This window comes from Rhinopithecus bieti, unplaced genomic scaffold (assembly GCF_001698545.2).
Source record: "Rhinopithecus bieti isolate Rb0 unplaced genomic scaffold, ASM169854v2 scaffold_32047, whole genome shotgun sequence".
Lineage (NCBI taxonomy): Eukaryota > Metazoa > Chordata > Mammalia > Primates > Cercopithecidae > Rhinopithecus > Rhinopithecus bieti.
In genome coordinates, this window is record NW_016814042.1 from 329,318 (window position 1) to 344,715 (window position 15,398).

Sequence of the window (15,398 nt, forward strand, 5' to 3'; positions counted from 1 at the left end):
GCCACCTCGCCCGGCTAGTTTTTTTTTGTAATTTTTAGTAGAGACGGGGTTTCACCGTGTTAGCCAGGATAGCCAGGATGGGCTCGATCTCCTGACCTCGTGATTCGCCCGTCTCCGCCTCCCAAAGTGCTGGGATTACAGGCTTGAGCCACCGCGCCTGGCCTATTTTTAAGTTTTTAAACTTTTTTTTATTAAATCTAAGACACAAACACACACATTAGCCTAGGCCTACCCAGGGTCAGGATCCTCAATATCGCTGTCTTTCACCTCCATATCTTGTCCCACTGGAAGGTCTTTAGGAGCGATAGCATGCATGGAGCTACCATCTCCTGTGATAGCAATGCCTTCTTCTGGAGTACCTCCTGAAGGACCTGCCTCAGACTGTCTTATAGTTAACTTTTAAAATATACATAAGTAGGCCAGGCACGGTGGCTCACACCTGTAATCCCAGCACTTTGGGAGGCCAAGACAGGCAGATCACTTGAGGTCAGGAGTTCAAGACCAGCCTGGCCAGCATGGTGAAACCCTGTCTCTACTAAAAATACAAAAATTAGTCAGGTGTGGTGGTGCACGTCTGTAATCCTGGCTACTCGGTAGGCTGAGGCAGGAGAATAGCTTGAACCTGGGAGGCAGAGGCTGCAGTGAGCTGAGATCCTGTCACTGCACTGCAGCCTGGGTAAGAGTGAGACTCTGTCTCAAAAAAAAAAAAAGTGTGGCTGGGCACAGTGGCTCATGCCTGTAACCCCAGCACTTTGGGAGGCTGAGGTGGGTGGATCACCTGAGGTTAGGAGTTCAAGACCAGACTGACCGACATGGTGAAAGCCCATCTCTACTAAAAATACAAAAAAATTAGCCAAGTGTGGACTGTAATCCCAGCTATTCAGGAGGTGGAGACGGGTGAATCGCTTGAACCCAGGAGGTGGAGGTTGCAGTGACCCGAGATAGCACCATTGCACTCCAGCTTGGGCAACAAGAGTGAAACTTCTTTAAAAAAAATATATATATATATGTATATATATATAAGTATATATAAGATATATATACACACACATATATAACTTATATATACACATATATATACATAAATAGAAGGAGTACGTTCTAAAATAACAGTAACAGGAGAAGTAAATACATAAACCAGTAACATAGTTGTTTATTATCACTATCAAGTATTATGCACTGTACATAATTGTAGGTGTGTTACTTTTACAGGACTGACATGCAGTAGGTTTGTTTATACCACCATCACCACAAACACAGGAGTCCACCATTGCACTACATTATAATCTTCACTGGCTGGAATGTCACACACACACAGATGTGTGTGTGTGTTCTGGTTTTTTTTTTTTTTTTTTTTTTTTGAGACAGGGTCTCACTCTGTCCCTGAGGCTGGAGTAGAGTAGTGGAATCACAGCTCACAGAGCCTCAAACTCTTGAGCTCAAGTGATTCTCCTGCCAGTCTCCTGCGTACCTGCGTAGCTGGGACTACAGGCACTAGCACCATGCCCAGCTAATTTGTGTATTTTTTGTAGAGATGGGGGGGGGGTCTCACCATCTTGCCCAGGCTGGTCTTGAACTCCTGACCTGAAGTGATCCACCCGCCTCGGTTTCCCAAAGTGCTGGGGTTACAGGTGTGAGCCACCATGCCCCACTTGTTCTGTTCTATTGTTTCTGTTCTTCTGGAGAGCCCTGACTCCTTATCAAAACACTTCACAGCTCTGACCCTCCAGAGTCTATTATTTTAAACCTCAATGACAGTCATGACGGGTCAGTCTAACTTTTAGGACACCCAGCCTTAAGTTCCTCCCCCTCATTTTATTTAAAAAAAATCGTCCTTGTTTGAAAGTTTCATGCAGAGATATTGGTTTAACCCATTGCATTTCAGTGGTTCTGCTTATCACAGAAGACATCACCCTAGGCAAACTTCTCAAAGGGACTCTCTCTCCTCCGCTACTTATCAAAGTGCCCATTTTCCCATACACCCATATTTGGCTGTGCAAAAAGAAATTTCTCCCATTTTCTTGGAGAGCATCTAGTGTCCTTACCCCTTGGACAAACTCTTCTTAAAGAAAGTTCTTGTAAAGTCAGTCACCCAAGTTGTAGCTGACTGGGGGACATTCTCTTTCAGAAGTCTTTGCTTTTTTTTTTGGATAGGTCCTTGCTCTGTTGCCCAGGCTGGAGTGCAGTGGTATAATGAGAGCTCATTGCAAACTTGAACTCCTGGGCTCAAGCAATCTTCTTGCTTCAGCCTCCCAAATTACTGGGATTACAAGCCTGCACCACTACCCCTGGCTAATTTCTGTTTTTTTTGTAGCGACAGGGTCTTACTATGTTGCCCAAGCTGGCAGAACCTCTCCCTCCCAAAGTGCTGTGATTATAGGCATGAGACACCATGTCCGGCCTCAATGAAATATCAAATTACACATTACAACGGTAAGAAATTCTTCTGGCCGGGCGCGGTGGCTCATGCCTGTAATCCCAGCAGCTTGGGAGGCCGAGGCGGGCAGATCACTTGAGGTCAGGAGTTCGAGACCAACCTGACCAACATGGTGAAACCCTGACTCTACTAAAAATACAAAAATTAGTTGGGCGTGGTGGCATATGCCTGTAATCCCATCTACTCAGGAGGCTGCGGCATGAGAATCGCTTGAACCCAGGAGGCAGAGGTTGCAGTGAGCCAAGATTTCACCACTGCACTCCAGCTTTGGCGACAGAGTGAGACTCCACCTCAAAAAAAACAAAAATACATATTTATTTTATTTTTTAGACACAAGGTCTTGGTCTGTTGCCCAGGCTGGAGTGCATGGGCACGATCATAGCTCACTGATGCTCGGTACACCTCAGCCTCCTGAGTAGCTGGGACTATAGTCACCAGAAGTCTTTTCTATTTATTTATTTATTTATTTATTTATTTTGGGATGGAGTCTCGTTCTGTTGCCCAGGCTGGAGTGCAGTGGTGTGATCTAGGCTCACTGCAGCCTCTGCCTCCTGAGTTCAAGTGATTTTCCCACCTCAGCCTCCCCAGTAGCTGGGACCACAGACGTGTGCCACCATGCCTGGCTAATTTTTGTATTTTTAGTAGAGACAGGGTTTCACCATGTTGGTCAGGCTGGTCTCAAACTCCTGACCCCAAGTGATCCGCCTGCCTCAGACTCCCAAAGTGCTGGGATTACAGGCATGAGCCGCTGCATCCGGCCAGTTTTTCCATTTTAATATGAGATAAAATCTTCAGTTAAAAATCATGAATTTATAATGATGAATTTTTATTTTATTTTATCTTTATTTTTAATTTTTTGAGACAGGGTTTCGCTCTGTTGCCCAGGTTGGAGCACAGTGGTGTGATTACAGCTCACTGCAACCTTGACCTCCCAGGCTCAAGGGGTCCTCCCACCTCAGCCTCCCAAGTAGCTGGGACTGCAGGCATGCACCACCACACCTGGCTAATTTTTTCTATTTTTTGTAGAAATGAGGTCTCACTACGTTGCCTAGGTTGGTCTGGAATGCCATCCTCAAGAGATCTACCCATCCACCTCTGCCTCCTAAAGTGCTGGGATTATACGAATGAGCCACCATGCCCAGCCTAATGATGACATTTTAAGGTGAAAAAATCTTTGTCCCTTGGAGGAGGAGACATTCTTATCCCTGACATCACAGGCTACATTGTCCCTACAACAGCTGGCTGGACAGGGTTCCATTAGCACACTTTCTTTTTTTTTTTTAGATGGAGTCTCACTCTGTTGCCCAGGCTGCAGTGCAATGGCGTGATCTCAGCTCACTGCAGCCTCTGCTTCCCGGGTTCAAGCGATCCTCCTGCCTTAGCCTCCCGAGTAGCTGGGATTACAGGCACATGCCACCATACCCGGCTAATTTTTGTATTTTTAGTAGAGACGGGGTTTCAACATGTTGGCCAAGCTGGTCTTGAACTCTTGACCTCGTAATCCACCTGCCTCAGCCTCCCAAAGTGCTGGGATTACAGGCGTGAGCGACCGTGCCCAGCAGCATTTTTTGTTTGTTTGTTTTTTGAGATGGAGTGTTGCTCTGTTGCCCAAGCTGGGGTGCAGTGGCACAATCTCAGCTCACTGCAACCTCTGCTTCCAGAGTTTAAGCAATTCTCCGTCCTCAGCCTCCCAAGTAGCTGGGATTACAGGCCTGCGCCACCACATCCAGCTAATTTTTGTATTTTTAGTAGAGATGGGGTTTTACCATGTTGACAAGCCTGGTCTCGAACTCCTGGCCTCAAGTTATCTGCCCACCCCAGCCTCCCAAAGTGCTGGGATTACAGGTGTGAGCCACCGTGCCCAGCCTTTTTTTTTTTTTTTTTTAATTAAAAAACATTGTGTTTTCTCTCTCTATATATACTTTTTGTAGAAATGAGGTCTCACTATATCGCCCAGGCTGGTGTTGAACTCCTGGCCTCAAGTGATCCTTCTGCTTAGGCCTCCAAAAGTGCTGGGATTACCAGTCTGAGTCACCACACTTGGCTTTTTTTTTTTTTTAACTGAAAACTTTTAAGTTGGAGTCTCACTCTGTCACTCTGGCTGGAGTACAGTGACACAATCATAGCTTACTGCAAACTCAAACTCCTGGGCTCAAGTGATCCTCCTGCCTTAGCCTCCTGAGTAGCTGGGACTATAGGCGTGCATCACCGTGCCCAGCTTCTTGATTCTTATGATCCCTTACATCTCCTTCAGGGGATCAGGGCGCAATCCACATTCCAGGAAGTGGAGGTCAGTGTTAGCGACTTCCTTTCAGTCTTCAGCCCTACCTGTACCTCCACCTTCCTCCCCTCTCCTTCTCTCCGAAACCCCTCTCCAGCAGAGAAGGCAGAACAAGCTGCCAGCCAAGGCCAGAGGAGAAAGGCTCCAGGCTGGAGGACCAAGAGAAATTACTTTCTTCCTGGCCTCATCATCCCGTTTCCTTTGTGACCCCGAACCAGTGTCCTCACCACATCTTTTTTTTTTTTTTTTTTTTTTTTTGAGACGGAGTCTCGCTCTGTCGCCTGGGCTGGAGTGCAGTGGCCGGATCTCAGCTCACTGCAAGCTCCGCCTCCCGGGTTTGCGCCATTCTCCTGCCTCAGCCTCCCGAGTAGCTGGGACTACAGGCGCCCGCCACCTCGCCCGGCTAGTTTTTTCTATTTTTTAGTAGAGACGGGGTTTCACAGTGTTAGCCAGGATGGTCTCGATTTCCTGACCTCGTGATCCGCCCGTCTCGGCCTCCCAAAGTGCTGGGATTACAGGCTTGAGCCACCGCGCCCGGCCGCTCACCACATCTTAATACCACTACTTGTAAAAGAAAAGGGATAACCTTTGTCAATTCCCACTGCCAGTGAGAGGCAGCAACGTGCTAGCAGCCCTCGCTCTTGGTGCCTCCTTGGCCTCAGCATCCACTCTGGCAGCGCTTGAGGAGCCCTTCGGCCCGCCACGGCACTGTGGAAGCCCCTCTCTGGGCTGGCCGAGGCTGGAGCCACCTCCCTCTGCTTGTGGGTAGGTGTGGAGGGAGAAGCGCGGGTGGGAACCGGGCCAGCGCGCGAGTTCCGGCCAGCTGGGGCGCGGGCTCGGAGGACCCAGCACATGGAGAGGCCGGTTGGCCCCGCCGGCCCAGTGCAGTGAGGGTCTTAGCACCCGGGCCAGCACCTGCAGAGGGTGTCGGCGGGCCAGCATTGCGCTCGAGTTCTCGCCAGGCCTCAGCGGCCTCCCCGCGGGGCAGGGCTCAGGACCTGCAGCCGGCCATGTCCGAGCTCCCCCCCAACCCTGCGGTGGGCTCCCGGGCGGCCCGAACCTCCCGAACGGGTGCCGCCCCCTGCTCTGTGGCGCCCCGTCCCATCAACTGCCCAAGGGCTGAGGAATGCAGGCGCGGCTGGGGACTGGCAGGCAGCTCCACTTGCAGCCCTGGTGCCGGATCCACTAGGTGAAGACAGCTGGGCTCCTGAGTCTAGCGGGGACTTAGAAAACTTTTATGTCTAGCTAGGGGATTGTAAATACACCAATTGGTACTCTGTATCTAGCTAACCTAGTGGGGACTTGGAGAACTTTTCCCTCTAGTACTCTTTGTCTAGCTCAAGGATTGTAAATACACCAATTGGTACTCTGTATCTAGCTAACCTAGTGGGGACTTGGAGAACTTTTCTGTCTAGCACTCTGTGTCTAGCTAAAGGATTGTAAATACACCAATCAGCGCCCTGTGTCTAGCTCAAGGCTTGTAAATACACCAATCTGTATTCTGTATCTAGCTAACCTAGTGGGGATTTGAAGAACTTTTATGTCTAGCTAGAGGATTGTAAATGCACCAATCAGCACTCTGCGTCCAGCTCAAGGATTATAAATGCACCAATCAGCGTCTGTCAAGATGGTCCAATCAGCTCTCTGTAAAACGGACCAATCAGCGCTCTGTAAAATGGACCAATCAGCAGGATGTGGGTGGGGCCAGATAAGGGAATAAAAGCAGGCTGCCCGAGCTAGCCAGCCAGCGGCAACTTGGTCTGGTCCCCTTCTGCATGGTGGAAGCTTTATTCTTTTGCTCTTGACAAAAATTCTTGATGCTGTTCTCTCTTTGGGTCCCCGCTAATTTTAAGAACTGTAACACTCATTGCGAAGGTGTGGAGATGGGTCAAAGGTACAGCAGGCCCTCCTCAAAGATGTCTGCTTGGGGCGGGGCCTGGTGGCTCACGCCTGTAATTCCAACACTTTGGGAGGCTGAGGCAGTCAGATCACTTGAGGTCAGGAGTTTCAGACCAGCATGGCCAACATGGTGAAACCCTAGTTCTACTAAAAATAGAAAAATTAGCCAGGCGTGTTGGTGGGCATCTGTGATCCCAGCTACTCTGGAGGCTGAGGCAGGAGAATCGCCTGAACCCAGGAAGTGGAGGCTGCAGTGAGCTGAGGCCGCACCACTGCACTCCGGTCTGGGCAACAGAATGAAACTGTCTCAAAACAACAACAACAAAAAGATGTCAGCTTGGTCTCCCCAGGAGATGTCTTTACTTTCTTTCTTTCTCCTTTCTATCATGGGCTAAAACCACCCTACCCAATGTCTATGCCGAAAGCTGCCTCTCCCACAGGGCTGGCAGGACTCCTTCGGGGGAACAAAGTAAAAACTCAACTTTCTCTGTGGGGCTGGGAGCTCCCTACCCAGGGGCAGGGACTGGGTCCTAGTCATCTCTCCATCAGTGCGCCTAAGGTGGGGACTCACCAAGGACAGGTAGGGGCTTGGAAAAAGTGTGAGGGGGTGAGTGGAGGAAAGGCTGGACGCCCAACAGTGCTGCAGCCCTACCAGCCAGATCGTCGTATGATGACTTAGGCTGAGTGGCTTCTCCTCCTCCTCCTATTTATTTATTTTAGAGACAGGATCTCACTGTTTTGCCCAGGCTGGAGTGCAACAGTGCCATCATAGCTCATTGTAACCTACAACTCCTGGGCCCAAGCAATCCTCCCATCTCAGCCTCCCAGGTAGCTAGGATTACAGGTGCATGCCACTGGGCCTGGCTATTTATTTTATATTTCTTTGCAGAGGTGGGATCTTGTTATGTTGTCCAGGCTGGTCTCAAACTCTTGGTCTCAAGTGATCTTCTCTACTTGGCCTCCCAAAGTGCTGAGATTGCAGGTGTGAGTCACCACGCTTGGCCCATTTTCTTTTCTCCTTTTCTTTTCTTTTACTTTTTCTTCTTTTTCTTTTCTTATCTCTTCTCTTTTCTTTCTTTTCTTTTCTCCTCTTCTCTTCCTTCTTGAGATGGAGTCTTACACTGTTGCCCAGACTGGAGTGCAGTGGTGCAATCTCAGTTCACTGCAAGCTCTGCCTCCTGGGTTCCAGCGATTCTCCTGCCTCAGCCTCCAGAGTAGCTGGGATTACAGGCGCCCACCACCACGCCTGGCTAATTTTTTCTGTATTTTTAGTAGAGACGGGGTTTCCCTATGTTGGCCAGGCTGGTCTCAAACTCCTGGCCTTGTGATCCTCTGCCTCAGCCTCCCAAAGTGCTGGGGTTAGAGGCATGAGCCACCAGGCCCGGCAGGCCCATTTTCAGTTTATCATGGCGGGGAAATGAATGCGATCCTGACTGGAAAGCAAGATGCCCTGCCACCTCTTGGGATTAAAAAAAAAAAAAAAAAAAAAAAAACTAGCATTTTTTCCATCCATGACTTCTCCAAAAACAGGAAACACTCTCTTTTCTCCCGCAACACCCTCTCCCACTGGCAGCTGCATCCTGACCATTTTCTTGATGCTTTCTTGAGGGGGCCCTCAGCCATGTGCCAGGGCATGGGGGGCTCTGCTTCCCTCCTCTTTGCAGCCAGGAAAGCTCCTCACTCCTTTCTTATTTAGAGGCATTTGGTAAAACCCAGCACTGGCTTCCCCACTGGGGAGGAGCCATCCTCACTGTACTATCTCCTTTCCCTCCCAGGACCAGCTGCTCTTTCCCCAGCATTTGCTTCCCAGGGGAAAGATGTGGTTGATAGGAAGGAAGGGATCAGAGTGTGTTTTAGCTCTAGTATCAGCTTCTTTGGGAGGCAGACAGGTTCCATCCTTGTCTGAGCTTTCCCTCCTGGGGAAGGATGGGAGAGGAGAGCATGGACCAAGCAGCATGGAGGATCTGCCCTCCTCTGTGCTGCCTCCTTCCATCAAAGAAAGTGGGTGGCTCACACCTGTAATCTCAGCACTTTGGGAGACTGAGGTGGGAGGATCACTTGATGCTAGGAGGTCAAGACCAGCTTGGGCAAAAGAGTGAGACCCCCAGCTCTACAAAAAATAAAAGAAAGTAGTAGGCATGGTAGTGGGTACCTATAGCCCCAGCTACTCAGGAAGCTGAGGAGGGAGGATCACGAGCCCGGGAGTTCAAGGCTGCAGTAAACTCTGATTGAACCACTGTACTCCAGCCTGGGCGACAGAGCAATACCTTGTCTATAAAATAAATACACTTCGGGAGGCTGAGGTGGGCAGATCACCTGTGGTCAGCAGTTTGAGACCAGCCTGGCTAATAGGGTGAAACCCCGCCTCTACTAAAAATACAAGTATTAGCCAGGCATGGTGGCATGCGCCTGTAGTCCCAGCTAGGCAGGGGAATCGCTTGAACCTGGGAGGCAGAGGTTGCAGTGAGCTGAGATCACACCACTACACTCCAGCCTGGGCGACTGCAAAGAAGCCAGCCAAAGTAGCATCTAGGGGTGACTTGAAAGGCGATGCTAGAAACTTATCACTGGGTTGGTGGGCAACCCCTCTTGGTGATAGCGGCAGGAGGCAGACAAATGCCTAGGCAGATAGGGGCAGGTCCCTGGTGAAACCCCACCTCCAAGCCAAAGACATTTTAAAGCCTTAAAGCCAAGCTACAAGTCAAATCCACGGACCGGATTGAGAACCTGTCTTGTGCTTTCCTCTTATTGATCCTCACCCTTCACCTATTTTACATTCACCTACCCTTTCCTAATTGGTTTTCTACACTGTCCATGCACACCACTTTGAGTGGTGTCTTCACTTTAACCTTTATTGCATACTCACAAACCAATCAGCACGCACTCCCCATTTTGAGTCCATAAAAAGCCCCAGACCCAGCCACACTGAGACAGAAACCACCTGACTGCAGGGGTGGGGGATGAACCCCACCTCCACATCCCCTCTCCGCTGAGAGCTGTTCCATGGCTCAACAAAATCCTTCTCCACCCATCCTCACCCTTCTAATTGTCAGCATAACCTCATTCTTCTTGGATGCAGGACAGGAGCTTGGGAACCGCCGATTGCAGGTGCAATCTATAACACGGGGCAGTGGTGGGGAGGGGGATTGTTGCCCGCCTGGAGGTCTCCCTGGTTGGCAAAGTGACCGAGAAAAATCCTGCATTGGCTGGGCGTGGTGGCTCACGCCTGTAATCCCAGCACTTTGGGAGGCCAAGACAGGTGGATCACCTGAGGTCAGGAGTTCGAGACCAGCCTGACCAACATGGTGAAACCCCCATCTCTACTGAAAATACAAGAATTAGCCGGGTGTGGTGGCACGGGCCTGTAATCCCAGCTAAGGAGGCTGAGGCAGGAGAATCGCTTGAACCTGGAAGGTGGAGGTTGCAGTGAACCGCGATGGCACCATTGCACTCCAGCCTGGGCAACAAGAGTAAAACTCTGTCTCAAAGAAAAAAAAAAATTCCTGCGTCACTGCTTTCTCTTCCCCACTCTGGCTTGATCCCTCTCCTACCTCCTGGACGGAAGCCTAAGCATTTGGGCCTGAGTTGTAGGTGGGACTCGTGACCTTTCCCAGACTCTGGGGAGCAGCTTTTCCAATAGTCAGGGATCTCAATGACCTTCTTCCTTCCTTCCTTCCTTCCTTCCTTCCTTCCTTCCTTCCTTCGTGCCACTTGCAAAAGTTCAATGATTATTCAGAAACTGGAAGAAGGATTTCTCTTCCTACCTCAGGAGAGAAAGAAACATTTATTGGTCCCTTCCTCCATTTATGATCAGGAGCTAAAAGAGAAGGCACTGCTAGAACACCCTCCCTGTCCTGTCTCCCCAGCATAAGGCTTTCATTCCAGGCCAGCCCTAAGGCACCAGAATGCCTTTAGTTTCCCCATAAACGAGATCCCTTCTCTGTCTCCCCTTCAAGTCCTCTGGATCTGACCTTGGGAAACAAATCAGGTGTGTGCAGAATTGGCTGTGCCACGTTAGAGAATACAAGGAAAGTCTTAGCTTAGGGGCTTCTTTTCAGTTCTGATAGTTTTTACCTCTCTGCCCTCTGATAGTTTTTATCTCTCTGCCCTGTAGTTAGATGGTGGGCCATTGCCATGGTGGGGACTGGAGAGGACAGACTGGAAGGTGGCACCAGTCACAGCCTGGCTGGGAGTGAAGGGAGTTGTTCTGGAAAAGGGACCAGCTCCTTGGATGCCTGTGTATCTGTTAGAAATGAACCTTTACTGCACACTTTCCACAAGATGAAAAAAAAAAAAAGAAAGAAACACACCTTTACTGTATTATAATGCACAAGCCTCCATTTCCTCTCTGGACCTCAGGTTTTCTTTTCTTTTCTTTTCTTTTTGAGTCAGAGTCTCGCTCTGCCACCTAGGCTGGAGTGCAGTGGCCTGATCTTTGCTCACTGCATCCTCTGCCTCCCAGATTCAAGCAATTCTCAAGCCTCCACCTCCTGAGTAGCTGGGATTATAGGTGCCCACCACCACGCCTGGCTAATATTTGTAGTTTTGTAGAGACAGAGTTTCACCATGTTGGCCAAGCTGGTCTCGAAGTCCTGAGTTCAAGTAATCTTCCTGCCTCAGCCTCCCAACGTGCTGGGATTACAGGTGTGAGCCACTGCACCCAGCCTGGGCCTCAGGTTTTCATTTCTGTAAAATGTTGGTGCTGGATTTGATCGTTAAGATCGCTTTTAGTGCTTATGCTCTGCCACCTCCACCCTATGCCCCTAGACTATTTGTGACGAAAGGAGAAACAGCAAACACCAAACGAGCTGCTCAGAGGCCACATATACACACATGATTTCACAAAAATGAATGGATGGTTGCTGTGGGCAATGGAGAGGAGAGACAGGGTAAAGGGGTAGCAAAAACTTCCATTTGTACGTTCCAAGAACTTTAAAGCAAGAGGGGTGGATTATGAATGTTAGAATAGAACCACCTGTTATGCATACAGTCTTAGGGTACAAGGCTATGATCACCTTAACTCTTTTTGGCTTCTTTATTCCACGTCACATGAACACACACAGACACACGCATACGTGCACCCAATTATGATGTTCACTGGAGAGAGTACTCTTCCATGCTGTTAGAACTTCTGCCCATCAAGCGGCTGTTGCCACTTCTGGCTCTGCCAGACACATATTCTAAATCACAGAGCACTATTCTCCCTGGCACATAACCCCCAAGCATCAACACATAAACAGCAGCCTGGGTGCCTGAAATCAGTGCATTAAGAGGCCCACAGACGCTGCCTGCTTCCAAGGGCACAGAACAAAGGTCATCTGGAGGCTGAAGGCCAGCACAGTGTTCTCTCTGGGCAATGTGTGCTTCTATCCCGAGTTGGATGACCTCTTCAGTCCAGGCAGTACTAATTCCCCTCAGGTCAGTCATTAGGACGACTTCTCTGAGCAGTAGACCACTTGTCTCCACCCCTCTGCTGACCATCAAAAATGATGGTGAGAGGATAATTGGGCACATCCCCAGGGGCGGACCATTTGGCAGTGTCTTTCAAACTTGCAAATGCATAGACCTTATAACATAGCAAAACCTATTTGTAGAATATACTCACATACAGGTGAAATGACATGTGTCTTTAAGTTATTCGTTGCAACACCATCTGTTAGTAAAGATAAGAAGTAAGCTCGATGTCTATCAGTAGCTGACTGGTTTCACAGACAATCATATAACCATACAATGGGATACTGAAAATGAGACGCTTTTGCCTGGGCGCGGTGGCTCATACCTGTAATCCTAGCACTTTGGGAGGCCCAGGTGGGTGGGTCACCAGAGTCAGGAGTTTGAGACCAGCCTGGCCAATGTTGCAAAACCCCGTCTCTACTAAAACTACGAAAGTTAGCCAGGTATGGTGGCACGCACCGGTAGTCCCAGCTGCTTGGGAGGCTGAGGGAGAAGAATCGCTTGAACCTGGGAAGTGGAGGTTGCAGTGAGCCGAGATCGTGCCACTGCACTCCAGCCTGGGTGACAAAGCAAGACTCTGTCTCAATAAAATAAAATAAAAAAAGAAAGAAAAAGAAAATGAGACACTTTTGTATATCGATCTGGAAGGATCACAGATACATAGTCAAGTTGAAATAAACAAGGTGCAGAACAGTGGGTATATCAGACTGCTATTTGTATAGAAAAGAAAGGATAAAAGAATATATATATTTATATTGACTTGTATCTATATAAAATACTAGCTGAGGGATAAACCAGAGACTAATTGTAGTTACCTGCTAGGGAGATGAAAACTGAGATGAAGGCAAGTCTCTATTATATGCATTTGGTGTATTTTGATGGTTAAATAATGTGCACATATAATCTATTCAAAAAAATTAGGTTAAAAAAACACAAAATCACAAAAAAGAGCCAACAGTCTATAGACTAAAGTGGCAAAAAAGGGATCCTTTGGCAGGGGATGGCAGGGGAAACCAGACTGAGGAATGAGAGCAGGGATGGGTTGGCAGAGGAGGAAGAAGTCAGGTGTCTCAATGTTGCTGTGTTTGCTCATAAAACCTTCCCTAACTGGAGTCAGAAATTTCTCTTCTTACAGTGTCATTTGATTATTGGCCTAATTATTCCCCAAACTCAGGCATACTCAGGTGGTTTGAGAAATCCTGTCTTTTTTGAAAATGTTAAACATTTTTATACACTTCTTCCAAATTACAAAGTCACCCCTAAGGCATTGACATCCTTTGAGGTTGCTTCACTTCCTGGCACCCCTTTCCCTTCCCCCTCCAATGCTGATGTCCTGGAAAAAAATTGCTGAATGGCATGCATTGATTTTAGAGATTACTTTTTGAGAATCTTATGATACCCCTTTGAGACAACTGGCAACACCACTCTGGGGTGTTGCAAAACCCTACTTGGGAGTGACCGCCTTGATGGTCAACAGGAAGCCACAGCCAAGACTCCAGGCCCAGTGGGACCTGCACCATTCTGTCATGACTTGAGTGGGGGCAGTAAGAGATGGAAGGGGCCAGAGGCTGCCTCTTCACCTTCACCGCCATGGATTTCCATGGATCCAAAGGCCTGCTTGGGGTTCTTCATGGGCATGGAAGTCACTTGCTTGGGAGCCCAAGACAAACCCTGCTCATGGGTGAGTGGCTGGGTCCCTGGGACACAAGACTGGTTCTTTTTCTTGGGAATAATTTTAGGTTCTGAATTCCCTTGCAATCTTCCTAACTCCCAGCCCCTGGCTCAGCCTCCCAGAGGGATTGTTCATACCAGTGACTATAAAGTGTTCTTTCGAAATATAGAGCTATTCAGAGACCTGCCAGGGCATAGCCCTGGAGGCATTTTCCATGATAATTTTTCCCCCTTTGTCCCATTGTTTCAGAGGAGGAAGTGTGACAGCTCAAGAATCAGGTCCTGATAGGCCCTAATAAGGTGTGGCATCTTCCTGTCCCTCCACTTGAACCTGGGGGCTTTATTTTCCAGCACCCCCTCCCCACACGCAATCTGAGAGGAACTGGTTTAGAGATTGGGAGAGCTTGGGCTGGAAAAAGGAAGACTTGCATGAGGGAAGGCAGAGGGAAAGAGGCCTTTGGTTTCTTCAGATGAGGGAAGCCTTTGGTGGAACCACCTAAGAGACTTCAGAGGCTTTGAAACACCAGGCCCGCCACCTCACACACTCAAAGATAAATGCATGAATTCCTCAACGCCTTCTAGTTTTTGAAAGTTAATGAATGAAATCCTTAAGGAAGGCCGGACTTGGTGGCTCACGCCTGTAATCCCAGCACTTTGGGAGGCCAAGGCGGGTGGATCACCTGAGGTCAGAAGTTTGAGACCAGCCTGGCCAATATGGTGAAACCCCATCTCTACTAAAAATACAAAAATTAGCTGGGCGTGGTTGCACATGCTCATCCCAGCTACTTAGCAGGCTGGGAGGCTTGGGAGGCTAAGGCAGAAGAATTGCTTGAACCTGGGAAGTGGAGGTTGCAGTGAGCTGAGATTGTGCCATTGCACTCCAGCCTGGGCAACAGGAGCAAAATTTCATCTTAAAAAAAAAAAAAATCCTAAAGGAAGTGGAGTGAACACTTACCATTGGGGAGATGGCAATGGAAGAGTTGTGTATAGCTGGGGGGGTTGGTGGACATGCCTCATACCCAGTCAGCCATTTACCCATTTTTTAAAAAAAATAGGGTCTTCCTTCTTGCTGTTCCAAGCTGGAGTGCAGTAGCATGATCATGGCTCACTGTAACCTTGAACTCCTGGGTTCAAGCAATCCTCTCCTCTCAGTCTCTTGATTCATCCCTTTTTTTTTTTTTTCTGAGACGGAGTCTGGCTCTGTGGCCCAGGCTGGAGTGCGGTGGCGTGATCTTGGCTCACTGCAAGCTCCGCCTCCTGGGTTCACGCCATTCTCCTGCCTCAGCCTCCCGTGTAGCTGGGACTACAGGCGCCCGCCAGCGCACCCGGCTAATTTTTTGTATTTTTAGTAGAGACGGGGTTTCACCGTGTTAGCCAGGATGGCCTCGATCGACCTTGTGATCCTCCCATCTCAGCCTCCCAAAGTGCTGGGATTACAGGCGTGAGCCACCATGCCTGGCTTTTTTTTTTTCCAAGACGGAGTTTCGCTCTTGTTGCCCAGGCTGGAGTGCCATGGTGTGATCTCGGCTCACTGCAACCTCTCCCTCCCAGGTTCAAACGATTCTCCTACCTCAGCCTCTCAAGTAGCTGGGATTACAGGCATGCACCACCATGCCCGGCTAATTTTTTTTTTTTTTTTTTTTTTTTTTTTTTTTT

The 15,398-nt window shown here is 48.9% G+C and overlaps 1 pseudogene; it reads right to left on the reverse strand.

The window, feature by feature from the left end:
- The window catches only part of LOC108513567 (60S ribosomal protein L12-like), a 7,090-nt pseudogene extending 1,430 nt beyond the window's left edge, over window positions 1-5,660 (reverse strand).
- Window positions 5,661-15,398: the final 9,738 nt, after the last annotated feature.